The following is an 11470-nucleotide window of genomic DNA, read 5'->3' as shown; positions in this document are numbered from 1 at the left end:
TTATGATTTGCTCACTGCCTAAGGAAACTGGGCTTTGGGGGTCAGCAACCAGACAGAGTCCACTTTGCAGTAGTTCATGAGGGGTACTGTGGCAAACTCTAAGGGAACAAGAGGTTTCCCGCAAACTCACATCGTCACGCCATAGGAAAGACAGAAAAGTAGGCAATCAACGCTATTGTTACCTCATCCCTCACTGAGACCATCCAGAAGTCAGGCACTTGACAAATGCCCCCTTACAGGGCAGAATGCAGTTGCTACCCACACACAGGACCAAGACCTTGGGTCACACTGTATTCACCTTGCCACAGGGCACCAAAAACTTGACAGCCTGCAAAGCAAGTGTCTCTAGCCAGTCACAGGAAGGCACCCAGGTGGTCAAATAAATAAGCCTGAAATACATGCACAGTCTTCACTCCTCACCAGACAAACCAGTCCTGAACTGCAGTAAGGCAGAAGAAATATGCAAGGCTGAATCACTGGCATTTCCTGCACTGGCTTCAAAGAAACTGGCCCTTAAAGAGGACAGAAAGGACAGCTGACACAGCTGCCAAGAGAGGCCTCAACCCAGAAGCATGCTGTGCAATATGCCCTCTCTCCCTTCTACAGCCACCAGATCATTTTACTTCTGCCAAGTGGCCCCTTATTAGGGTGACTGACTGCCCAAAGGCCAATCCTTAGCCTTGACTCTCTCCTCCCCTCATTGACAGCCAAGATTCTGCCCTTTCCAGACAGCTCCTCCCCCAATTTAGCAGAAAGAATAGTCAAAACTATTCCCCCCAAACCTCCATCAACTGAAGTAAGATCTCCAGAGGTGTAACATTCAGCTTTCTTCTCAAACCTACCATGTTTAGCATTTTTACCAAAGACAGAATGAAAACATGTAAGGTCTGCTTGTTAAACTTTGGAATTGTAAACTGTGATGAAAAGAAAACACAATGTTTTTAGATTTGATCCGGCAAAAAGATCTTAACAGCTTCAATGATACCAAAAATAGCCAATAAATAATTTAACAGGACTACACATAAAGCCCTGCATTTAGAATAAAAGAAATCAACCAAACTAACATGGGATGGTAAGGACCTGGTACAACAGTTCATATTAAAAATGTTGCCTTTGGGGGGAAAAAAAGGCTGCCTATGGTGGGAAGTGGAGGACAGGCTGTTACTCCAGACACTCCCCTGCGAACCATCAATCTGACAGACCTACCCAAAACATCAATGTGGCTCAGGTCATGTTAGTAGAAGACGACTCTGTGCCCCACCTCTGAAAAGCAAAGTCAGAGCACGTGCGAGAAAGAATGACAACCACTGTGGTGAAGGGTCTGAAAGTCATGTCATGGCAAATGTGAGGGGAGAACTACAGATGTTATGCCAGGGAAAACATGAAAACTTTTTTCAAACATATGCATGCTTGTCACGTAGACAAGGAGAAAGACTTACGTGTCCCCGTGCAAGAAGCCAAAACCAGAACTAGTTAGTACAAGTTAAAGGAGGATAGATTTTGGTTTGATGTAGGAAAGAACTTTCAGCACAATAAATAAGAATGTGCATTATGGAACCCAGAATGCTTGGATTAGAACACCAACCCTACCACTTACAAACTGTATGGCTTTGGGTAGATTAATTTATAGTAGAAATAATAGTACTTACCTCATAGAACTTTGGGAAGCAGTTCATGTAAAGTGCTTAGAACAGTATACGCTGAAAAAAAAGAAAGTCATCTATTGCTATTACTAACTGTTGATATAATAGACCAGATAACCCGAAAATATTCCTACTAAATATGCCTGGAAATGCTTAGAAAAATATAATAAAAATTCTTTTAGACTTGCTAGTTAAGTTATTTTCTCTCAGCTCCACACCTACCCTGTTATGCTCTGCTCTGTGATGCTGGGGCTCGGACTCCACCAATACTATCTCACCTTTGCCAGCGGGCTCCCAGTTAGGTTCTGTCTACAGGGGGTGCTAAAGGGAAAATGGAAGGCAGGAAGAGGCTGCAAGGGACTTCCTTCTTCCTGTGGCTCGCTGTTTCTTGACAACAGCAGTTGATTCTTCCCTGCTTCTTTCTAAACTCCCTCTCAGAGGCACCAGCACCAGAAGGGCAGGGCTCAACCAAACCTGGCTCCTCCAGGCCCCTCCTGTGAGCTCCTGAGGAACCAGCAACACCCTCTCCTCAGAGAATCAGGGTGCATGCAGTTCCATCAGATCCCTCCAGAATTCTAGGTTCTGACAACCCCTACCTTCTTCCCTTTGTTTTTCCGTCCTGGATGAGGCAGGTGCTTTATGCAGTTATTATATCAAAGTTACTTTAAGACTCCCTTTTTGCTCTTTCAGCCCCCCAACAAGGGTTTAAACTAAACACCTTTACTGAATTCACTCTATTAAAATATCTGTGTGTGGTTTCTATTTTCCTGATAGGATCCTAACTTACACTAGATAAACTGAACTCACAAGAAAGTAGGAGAAATCCCAGGAAACAGAAAGAAAGAAGCTGAAAATTGGATTAGTGAGGCATAGCTGTCCCAGCAATGTAAGGAATTCGTGACCTCCTCATAGTCCAAGACATCTTGAGCCCATAAAAAAAACCTGAGATCTCTGTATAAAGGCTGGGATCCTCAGTAAAAAAGACAGACTAGGAAAAAAAAAAATCTGTCCACAGGGAAATAAGAGAGGTTGCCTTGCTCATCTAGTAAAGTGGGAGGAAAAAACTTTCTAGGAGGGCTTCCCTGGTGGCACAGTGGTTGAGAGTCCACCTGCCAATGCAGGGGAGGCGGGTTCGTGCCCCGGTCTGGGAAGATCCCACATGCGGAGCAGCTGGGCCCGTGAGCCATGGCCGCTGAGCCTGCGCGTCCAGAGCCTGTGCTCTGCAACCAGAGAGGCCACAACAGTGAGAGGCCCACATACCGCAAAACAACAACAACAACAACAACAACACAAAACTTTCTAGGAATTAATAACCATAGGTGCACACAAGAGGTGGATTTGGAGTTAAAAATTTATACTAAAAAAGTGCACACAAGAGGTGGATTTGGAGTTAAAAATTTATACTAAGTCTGTGGCCGGGAAATCTACAAGTACAGAAAAATTCCAGACATTTTACTCCCAGGTTGGGAACAGCCTTTAGTTCCCAGCAGGAGCAAATACAAAGTTGCTGCAGGAGATACACAAACGGCCAAAAGATGTTCAACATCATCAGGAAAATGCAAATTAAAACCACAATAACACTACACCTCCATGAGAACGGCTAAAATTAAAAAGACTGACAATACCAAGTGTTGGTAAGAATATAAAGAAACTAGAGCTCTCAGATACTGCAATGGGAACATGAAACAGTACAGCCACTTTGGAAAACTGGTAATTTCTTAAAAATTTAAAGATAACATGCCATATGACCCAGCCATTTCACTCCGAAGAGTCAAGAAAATACATGTCCACTCAAAGATTTGTACATGAATGCTCACAACAATTTTATCACAACAGCCAAAAACTGGAAACAACCCCAATGTCCATCAACAGTAAATGATAAACAAAACTGTATGATATAGTCATATAACAGAATACTACTTAGGAACAGAAAGTAACAAATTACTGATATATGTACTAAATAGATAAATTTGAAATGCATTACACTGCCTGAAAGAAAGCAGACAAAAGGTACACTGTATAATTTGACTTAGATAAAATTCTAGAAAATACAGATTAATCTATAGTGGTTCCTGGGGCCAAGGTAAAGGGAAAGATGAACTGTAAAGAGGCATAAGGAAACTTTTGGGAGTGATGGGAATGCTCTGTATCTTGATTGGGGCAGCTTTTTATAAGTGTATAAATCTGTAAAAACTTCTTTTACTTTAAATAAAGCGTATTATAAATGCATAAATTATAATTAAGCAAAGCTGATTAAAATAAAAAAGCTGTTCTTGAGAGAACTGACCTCAACTCAAGCTACATAAGGCTATCATAGATAATACTCCTTTGAATATGAGCTCACAATCCAAAATTATAAAATACTTGAGGAAACAATCCATCATGACAAAGAGTCATTAAAACAAATGGCAGGATTATACTCGAAAAGCTTCAGAAAACTGAACACAGTAAGTTAAATTTATTTAAAATTAATATAGATGAATTGAAAACACAGGACAAAAACAAGATACCATGAAAAACAAAGAGGCAGATTTGAAAATGAACCAAAGAGTACTTGAGGAAATGAAAAACTTAGCTAATGAAAATAAGAATTCAAAAAGTAAATTTGGGGCTTCCCTGGTGGCACAGTGGTTAAGAATCTGCCTGCCAATGCAGGGGACACAGGTTTGATCCCTGGTCCGGGAAGATCCCACATGCCACAGAGCAACTAAGCCCACGCACCACAACTACCGAAGCCCATGTGCCTAGAGCCCATGCTCCAAAACAAGAGAAGCCACCGCAACAAGAAGCCCATGCAACTCAACAAAGAGTAGCCCCCACTTGCCGCAACTAGAGAAAGCCCACGTGCAGCAACGCAGCCAAAAATAAATAAGTAAATATTTAAATTTATATATTAAAAAAATAAATTAGTTCTAGCTTAAGAGTAATTAGTATGCTAGGAGATAGATTTAAGGAAATTATCTAGAGGTAACACAGAAAGAGAGAGACAGAAATCATGAAGAAAAGAATAAGAGATGTGGAGGACAGAATTAACAATAGAAGGTTCAAGGTAAGTTAAATATGAGATCAGGGAGAGGCACTATTTAAAGAGGTATATGCCAATAAAATGGACAACCTAAGAGAAATGGACAAATTCTTAGAAATGTACAATCTCCCAAGACTGAATCAGGAAGAAATAGAAAATATAAATAGACCAATTCCCAGTAATAAAATTGAATCAGCAATTTAAAAAAACTGCCAATAGGGGCTTCCCTGGTGGCGCAGTGGTTGAGAGTCTGCCTGCCGATGCAGGGGACACGGGTTTGTGCCCCGGTCCGGGAGGATCCCACATGCCGCGGAGCGGCTGGGCCCGTGAGCCATGGCCGCTGAGCCTGCGCATCCGGAGCCTGTGCTCTGCAACAGGAGAGGCCACAGCAGTGAGAGGCCCGCGTACCTCAAAATAAAAACAAAACAAAACAAAAAAACTGCCAATAAACAAAGGTGAAGGACCAGACGACTTCACAGGTGAATTCTACCAAACATTTAAAGAAGAGTTAACACCTATTCTTCTCAAACTATTCCAAAATAATTACAGAGAAAGGAACGCTTCCAAACATTTTCAAGGCCAGCATCACCACAACACCAAAACCAGACAAAGATATCACAAAGAAAGAAAATTACAGGCCAATATCACTTTATAGTTGTGAAAATCCTCAACAAAATATTAGCAAACCAAATTCAACAACACAATAAAAGGATCATGCACCATGATCAAGTGGTATTTATCCCAGGGATGCAAAGATGGTTCAATATCCACAAATCAATCAGTGTGATACACCACATTAACAAACTGAAGAATAAAAATCATCTAAATGAATGCAGAAAACACTTCTGACAAAATTCAACATCCATTTATGATTTAAAAAAAAATAGCATCAAAGTGGGTCTAGATGGGACTTCCCTGGTGGCGCAGTGGTTAAGAATCCGCTTGCCAATGCAGGGGACATAGGTTCGATCCCTGGTCCAGGAATATCCCACGTGCCACGGAGCAACTAAGTCCGTGTGCCACAACTACTGAGCCTGCACTCTAGAGCCCGCGAGCCACAACTACTGAAGCTCACGTGCCTAGAGCCCGTGCTCTGCAACAAGAGAAGCCACCGAAATGAGAAGACTGTGCAACACAACAAAGAGTAGCCCCTGCTCACCGCAACTACAAAGTGCACGCGTAGCAACAAAGACCCAATGCAGCGAAAAATAAATATTTTTTTTAAATGACAAAAAAAAAAGGTGGGTCTAGAGGGAACATCTCAACAAAATAGAGACCACGTATGACAAGCCCACAGCTAATGTCATATTCAACAGTAAAAAGCTGAAGGCATTTCCTCTAAGATCAGGAACAAGACAGGATGCCCACTCTCACCACTTTTAGTCAACCTAGTATTGGAAGTCCTAGCCACAGCAATCAGGCAAGAAAAAGAAATAAAAGGAATCCAAATTGGGAAGGAAGAAGTAAAACTGTCACTGTTTGCAGATGACATGATACTACAGAAAATCCTAAAGGGGCCACCAAAAAAAATTAGAACTCATCAATGAATTCAGTAAAGTTGCAGAATACAAAATTAATATACAGAAATCTGTTGTGTTTCTATACACTAACAAAGAATTATCAAAAAGAGAAATTAAGAAAGCAATTTTATTTACAATTGCATCAAAAGGAATAAAATATCTAGTAATAAATCTAACTGAGGTAAAAGACCTGTACTAAAAAAAAGACAAGATGCTGATGAAAGAAATTAAAGATGATACTAACAAATGGAAAGATACACCATGCTAATGGATTGGAAGAATTAATACAGTTAAGTCCCCTATGTACGAACAAGTTCCCTTCCAAGAGTGTAAGTCCAATTTGTTCCCAAGCCCAACAAAGTTAGCCTAGATGGCCAACTAACATAATTGGCTATATAGTACTGTACTATAATAGGTTTATAATACTGTTCACACAAATAATACATAAAAAACAAACACAAAAATAAAATTTTAATTTTACAGTAGAGTACCTTGAAATGTACAGTAGTACCAGCTACATCACTGCTGTTTTTATGCTTGCTTCTGGACATCCTGGGCTTGAAATAAAGATACTGTACTACTGTACTGTACAGAGTACTGTACAGAAAAGTACACAAAAGCAGAACCACTTGTAGAGGATGCATGCACGTGACAATGTATGCCAGACACGTGAACTACCTTATGTGATTGGACATTTGAATACATGTTCGCATCTTTGAAAGTTTGCAACTTGAAGGTTCGTATGTAGAGGACTTACTGTATTGTTAAAATGACCATTCTAGCCTAAGGCATTCTACAAATTCGGTGCAATCCCTATCAAAATACCAAGGGAATTTTTCACAGAACTAGGACAAATAATTCTAAAATTTGTAATGGAAACACAAAAGACCCTGAATAGCCAAAACAATCCTGAAGAACAAAACTGAAGGTATCATGCTCCCTGATTTCAAACTATACTACAAAACTATACTAACCAAAACAGTACACCAAAACAGACACACAGGGGCTTCCCTGGTGGCGCAGTGGGTAAGAATCCATCTGCTAATGCAGTGAACATGGGTTCAAGCCCTGGTCCAGGAAGATCCCACATGCCGCGGAGCAACTAAGCTTGTGTGCCACAACTACTGAGCCTGTGCTCTAGAGCCCGTGTGCCACAACTACTGAGCCCACACACCACAACTACTGAAGCCCGCATGCCTAGAGCCCGTGCTCCGAAACAAAGAGAAGCCTCCGCAATGAGAAGCCCACGTACCGCAACAGAGACCCAATGCAGACAAAAATAAATAAATTAAATAAATTAATTAAAAAAAAAAGACACACAGATCAATGGAACAGAATAGAGAATGCAGAAATGAACATACACTTACGTGATCAATCAATCTACAACAAAGGAGATGAGACTATACAATGAGTAAAAGTCTCTTCAATAAATAGTATTAGGAAAACTGTACAGCTACATGCAAAAGATTCAAACTGGACTACTTTCTCCTTTCTCATACCATATACAAAAATAAATTCCAAATGAATGAAGACTTAAATGTAAGACCTGAAACCATAAACCTCTTAGAAGAAAACTCAAGCAGTGTGCTCTTTGACATCAGTCTTAGCAATATTTTTTTGGATATGTCTCTTCAGGCAAGGGAAACAAAAGCAAAAATAAACGAATGGGACTACATCAAACTAAAGAGCTTTTGTATAGCAATGGAAACTAGCAACAAAAAAGTGAAAAGAAGACCAAAACATGGTATGGGAGAAGATATTCACAAACAATATATCTGACAAAGGGTTAATATCCAAAATATACAAAGAACTCATATAACTCAACATTTAAAAAAAAAACCAAATTAAAAAATGGGCAGAGGACCTGAACATTTTTTTCAAAGAAGACAAACAGATGGCCAATGGCCACATGAAAAGATGCTCAACATCACTAATTATCAGGGAAATGCAAATTAAAACCACTATAAGATATCACCTCATACCTGTTAGAATGGCTATTATCAAAAAGACAACAAACAACAAGTCCTGGGGAGGATGTGGAGAAAAGGGAACCCTCTGGCACTGTTGGCAGAATGTAAACTGGGGCAGCCACTATGGAAAATAGTATGGAAGTTCCTCAAAAAATTAAAACAGAACTACTATATGATCCAGCAATTCCACTCCTGGGTGTTTATCCAAAGAAAACAAAAACAAGGTGAAAAGATATATACACCCCTATGTTCATTGCAGCATTATTTATAATAGCCAAGATATGAAAGCAACCTAATGCCCATGGATAGATGAATGGATAAAGAAGATGTGGTACATATATCTAATGGAATATTACTCAGCTGTAAAAAAGAATGAAATCTTACCATTTGCGACAACACAGATGGACCTAGAGGGTACTAGCTAAGTGAAATAAGTCAGAGAGAGAGAGACAAATACTGTACCATTTCAATTATATGTGAAATCTAAAAAACATAACAAAACAGAGTCACAGAGAACAAACAGGTAGTTGCTAGGGAAGCTGACTGGGGGGATGAAAAATAGGTGAGGGAGATTAAGAGATACAAACTTCCAGTTACAAAATAAGTGAGTCACGGGTATTAACTGTACAGTGTGAGGAATATAATCGGTAATGTAATATTTTTGTATAGTGACAGATGGAATAACTTTTTTGGTTTTTTTAAAAATTTATTTTATTTATTTTTGGCTGCATTGGGTCTTTGTTGCTGCGCCCAGGCTTTCTCTAGTTGCAGCAAGTGGGGGCTTCTCATTGCGGTGGCTTCTCTTGTTGCGGAGCACGAGGCTCTAGGCACGCAGGCTTCAGTAGTTGTGGCTCGGGGGCCCTAGAGTGCAGGCTCAGTAGCTGCGGTGCATGGGCTTAGTTGCTCTGGGGCACGTAGGATCTTCCTGGACCAGGGCTTGAACCCGCGTCCCCTGCACTAGCAGGCGGATTCTTAACCACTGCACCACCAGGGAAGCCCGGAAAAACATTTTTTTTAAATAAAGAGGGGAATTTTTACAAAATTGAAAGGTATGAAATCTCAGATTGAGGCATCACTATACGCCCCCAGTAGGATAAAATTAAATCCACACCATGTAATGAAACTGCAGAACACAAATGACAAAAAAAAAAGGATCTTAAAAAAAAACAGAGAAAAAGGCAGGTTACATACAATGAAATAATAGGTCAATTGTGAGCACAGTTCTCAAGAGTAACAACAAAAAGCCAGAATTTCTGTAAAATGACATTTTCAAAGCACTGGGAAAAAAAATAATTGGAAGCCTAGTACGCAGCTAAACTATCAATCAAGACTGACAAGGAAATAACGATATTTTCCAACAGAGTATTTACCACTAACAGACCCTCACTAAGAAAACATTTGAAGGGGGAATTCCCCAGTGGTCCAGTGGTTAGGACTCCGCACTGCCACTGCAGGGAGCACAGGTTCGATCCCTGGTCAGGGAACTAAGATCCCGCATGCCGCTGGCATAGCCAAAAAAAACCCCAAAAAACAAAAAACTGAAGGATGTATTCATCTATTTGACACAAAAAGAAGGGATAAAACGCAAGAAAGAATAATGAAAAAGCAAACAGTAAATGTATATGGTAAAATGAAATAATCAGTGACAGCACAAAACAATTATTATTTATTAGAATTGTTCTAACATTAAGATGACTACCTTTGGAAGTGGTCTCATTCTTGGAAATGCTCATTTGAGTCTGGACAATATGTTTCGATATGTTTAATGTAAACTGGGTAAGAGGCTGAAATAAATGACCCCTGACATACCTACTGACCATAGGGTTTTATCAATTAGACACAGCTGTCAAAACATTCCCTGATCAGCTCTGTTTATCCATCTGTGGCAGGGCTTTCCCCTATCCTAACAGTTCTAGAACTCAAGTTTTAGTTCAAGGCATTCTTCCCACTCCCATATTCCATAAATTAAAAAATGAACATTCTAAATAGAAATGTTCCTTATATGAGCTTTTGGTTAAGATCTTCTAGTTTGGGGGAGTACAGTTTGGGGCTTTAGACTGTAATTCAGGCTTTACAGTTAGTCATCACTTGCTTGAACTTGGGCCAAGAAGAGAATACTTTGGCAGCTTTTACTAAGAAGTATGTTCCTCTTCCTCTGAAGGAGAAAATACCACACAGGAACAGAGAGGGAGGGAACACATACATTCATCCCTGCTGGCTGAAAGATGCCTTACTTGATGTGAACATTCCCTCAAGGTTCCCATATATTCACAGCAGTAAAGATCTCCACAATGTAGAGCTCCAATTCCCTTCTCATCAAAGGTTTCTGCTCACCACACTTGATTATCCAGAACTTTAGAAACACATGACCAGACAACATGACCAGGCAACAGACCCCAGAGAAAGGTAAGCATGCGTTAAAGTAAGTAAGTATTATCACATTTTTCGAAGGCAGTGCCCTTCCAGGCAAGAGGACATAGTAAGAGGTTCAAAAGCCACTAAATACAGATGGAAAAGCCAGGCTCCTATCCCTTTTCAGCCCAAGTAAGCTCATTCATTTCAAAGCATACGTTAATGACCATGATACATTTCACACCCTGCATAGGCATGAGGATGGAGGTACAAAAGACACCGTCTCTATCTAGTAGGGGAGACAAACAAATACCAGATGAAAAGCGCTATCTCAGGTGTAAGCAAAAGAGGGCGCCCAGAAGAGGCAGCATCAACCCAGCTGGGCTCTCTTCCAACAAAAACCTTCACACAGTCACATCACTTATAGTCAAAAATGTTTACTCTCCAAGATGCTTCCAAGAAACAGCTTACCTGATTCCACCCTCAGAACCACCCCAGGAAAGTAGGTAAGGCAGGTAAATTCGTTGTTTACATCATAAGTGAAAAGTGAGGCTCAAAATAAACTGACTCGTTAGTCCAAGACAACCCGCACCGCCAACACAGCCCCTCCCCCCCACTTAAGCCCAACTCCACAAAAACCCCGGTATAGCCAACCACGCACTACCCATGCAACCCTGGCCAAGCTGAACATAAACCTCAGATGGCCCACCTGTAATAAAGTATAATAATGCTGTTAGGAATATTAAAAAGATCCATATAAAGGGTGTGGCACAATGTCTCAAACGTCGTTGGGGTTGAGAAAATGTTTATTACTACTACCACTATTGTTAACAATAATAGGCGAAGCCTTCCCACTACAGGAACCCTCGGCGACGAGCCTCTCAGGAACCCGCATTACCGGCACTCGCGTCGCCCTCTGACACGATTCCATGGACACGCCCCCAAACAGACCCTCCCCGC

This window comes from Leucopleurus acutus (assembly GCF_964270905.1).
Source record: "Leucopleurus acutus genome assembly, chromosome: 8".
Lineage (NCBI taxonomy): Eukaryota > Metazoa > Chordata > Mammalia > Artiodactyla > Delphinidae > Leucopleurus > Leucopleurus acutus.
This window is presented reverse-complemented; position numbering follows the sequence as displayed.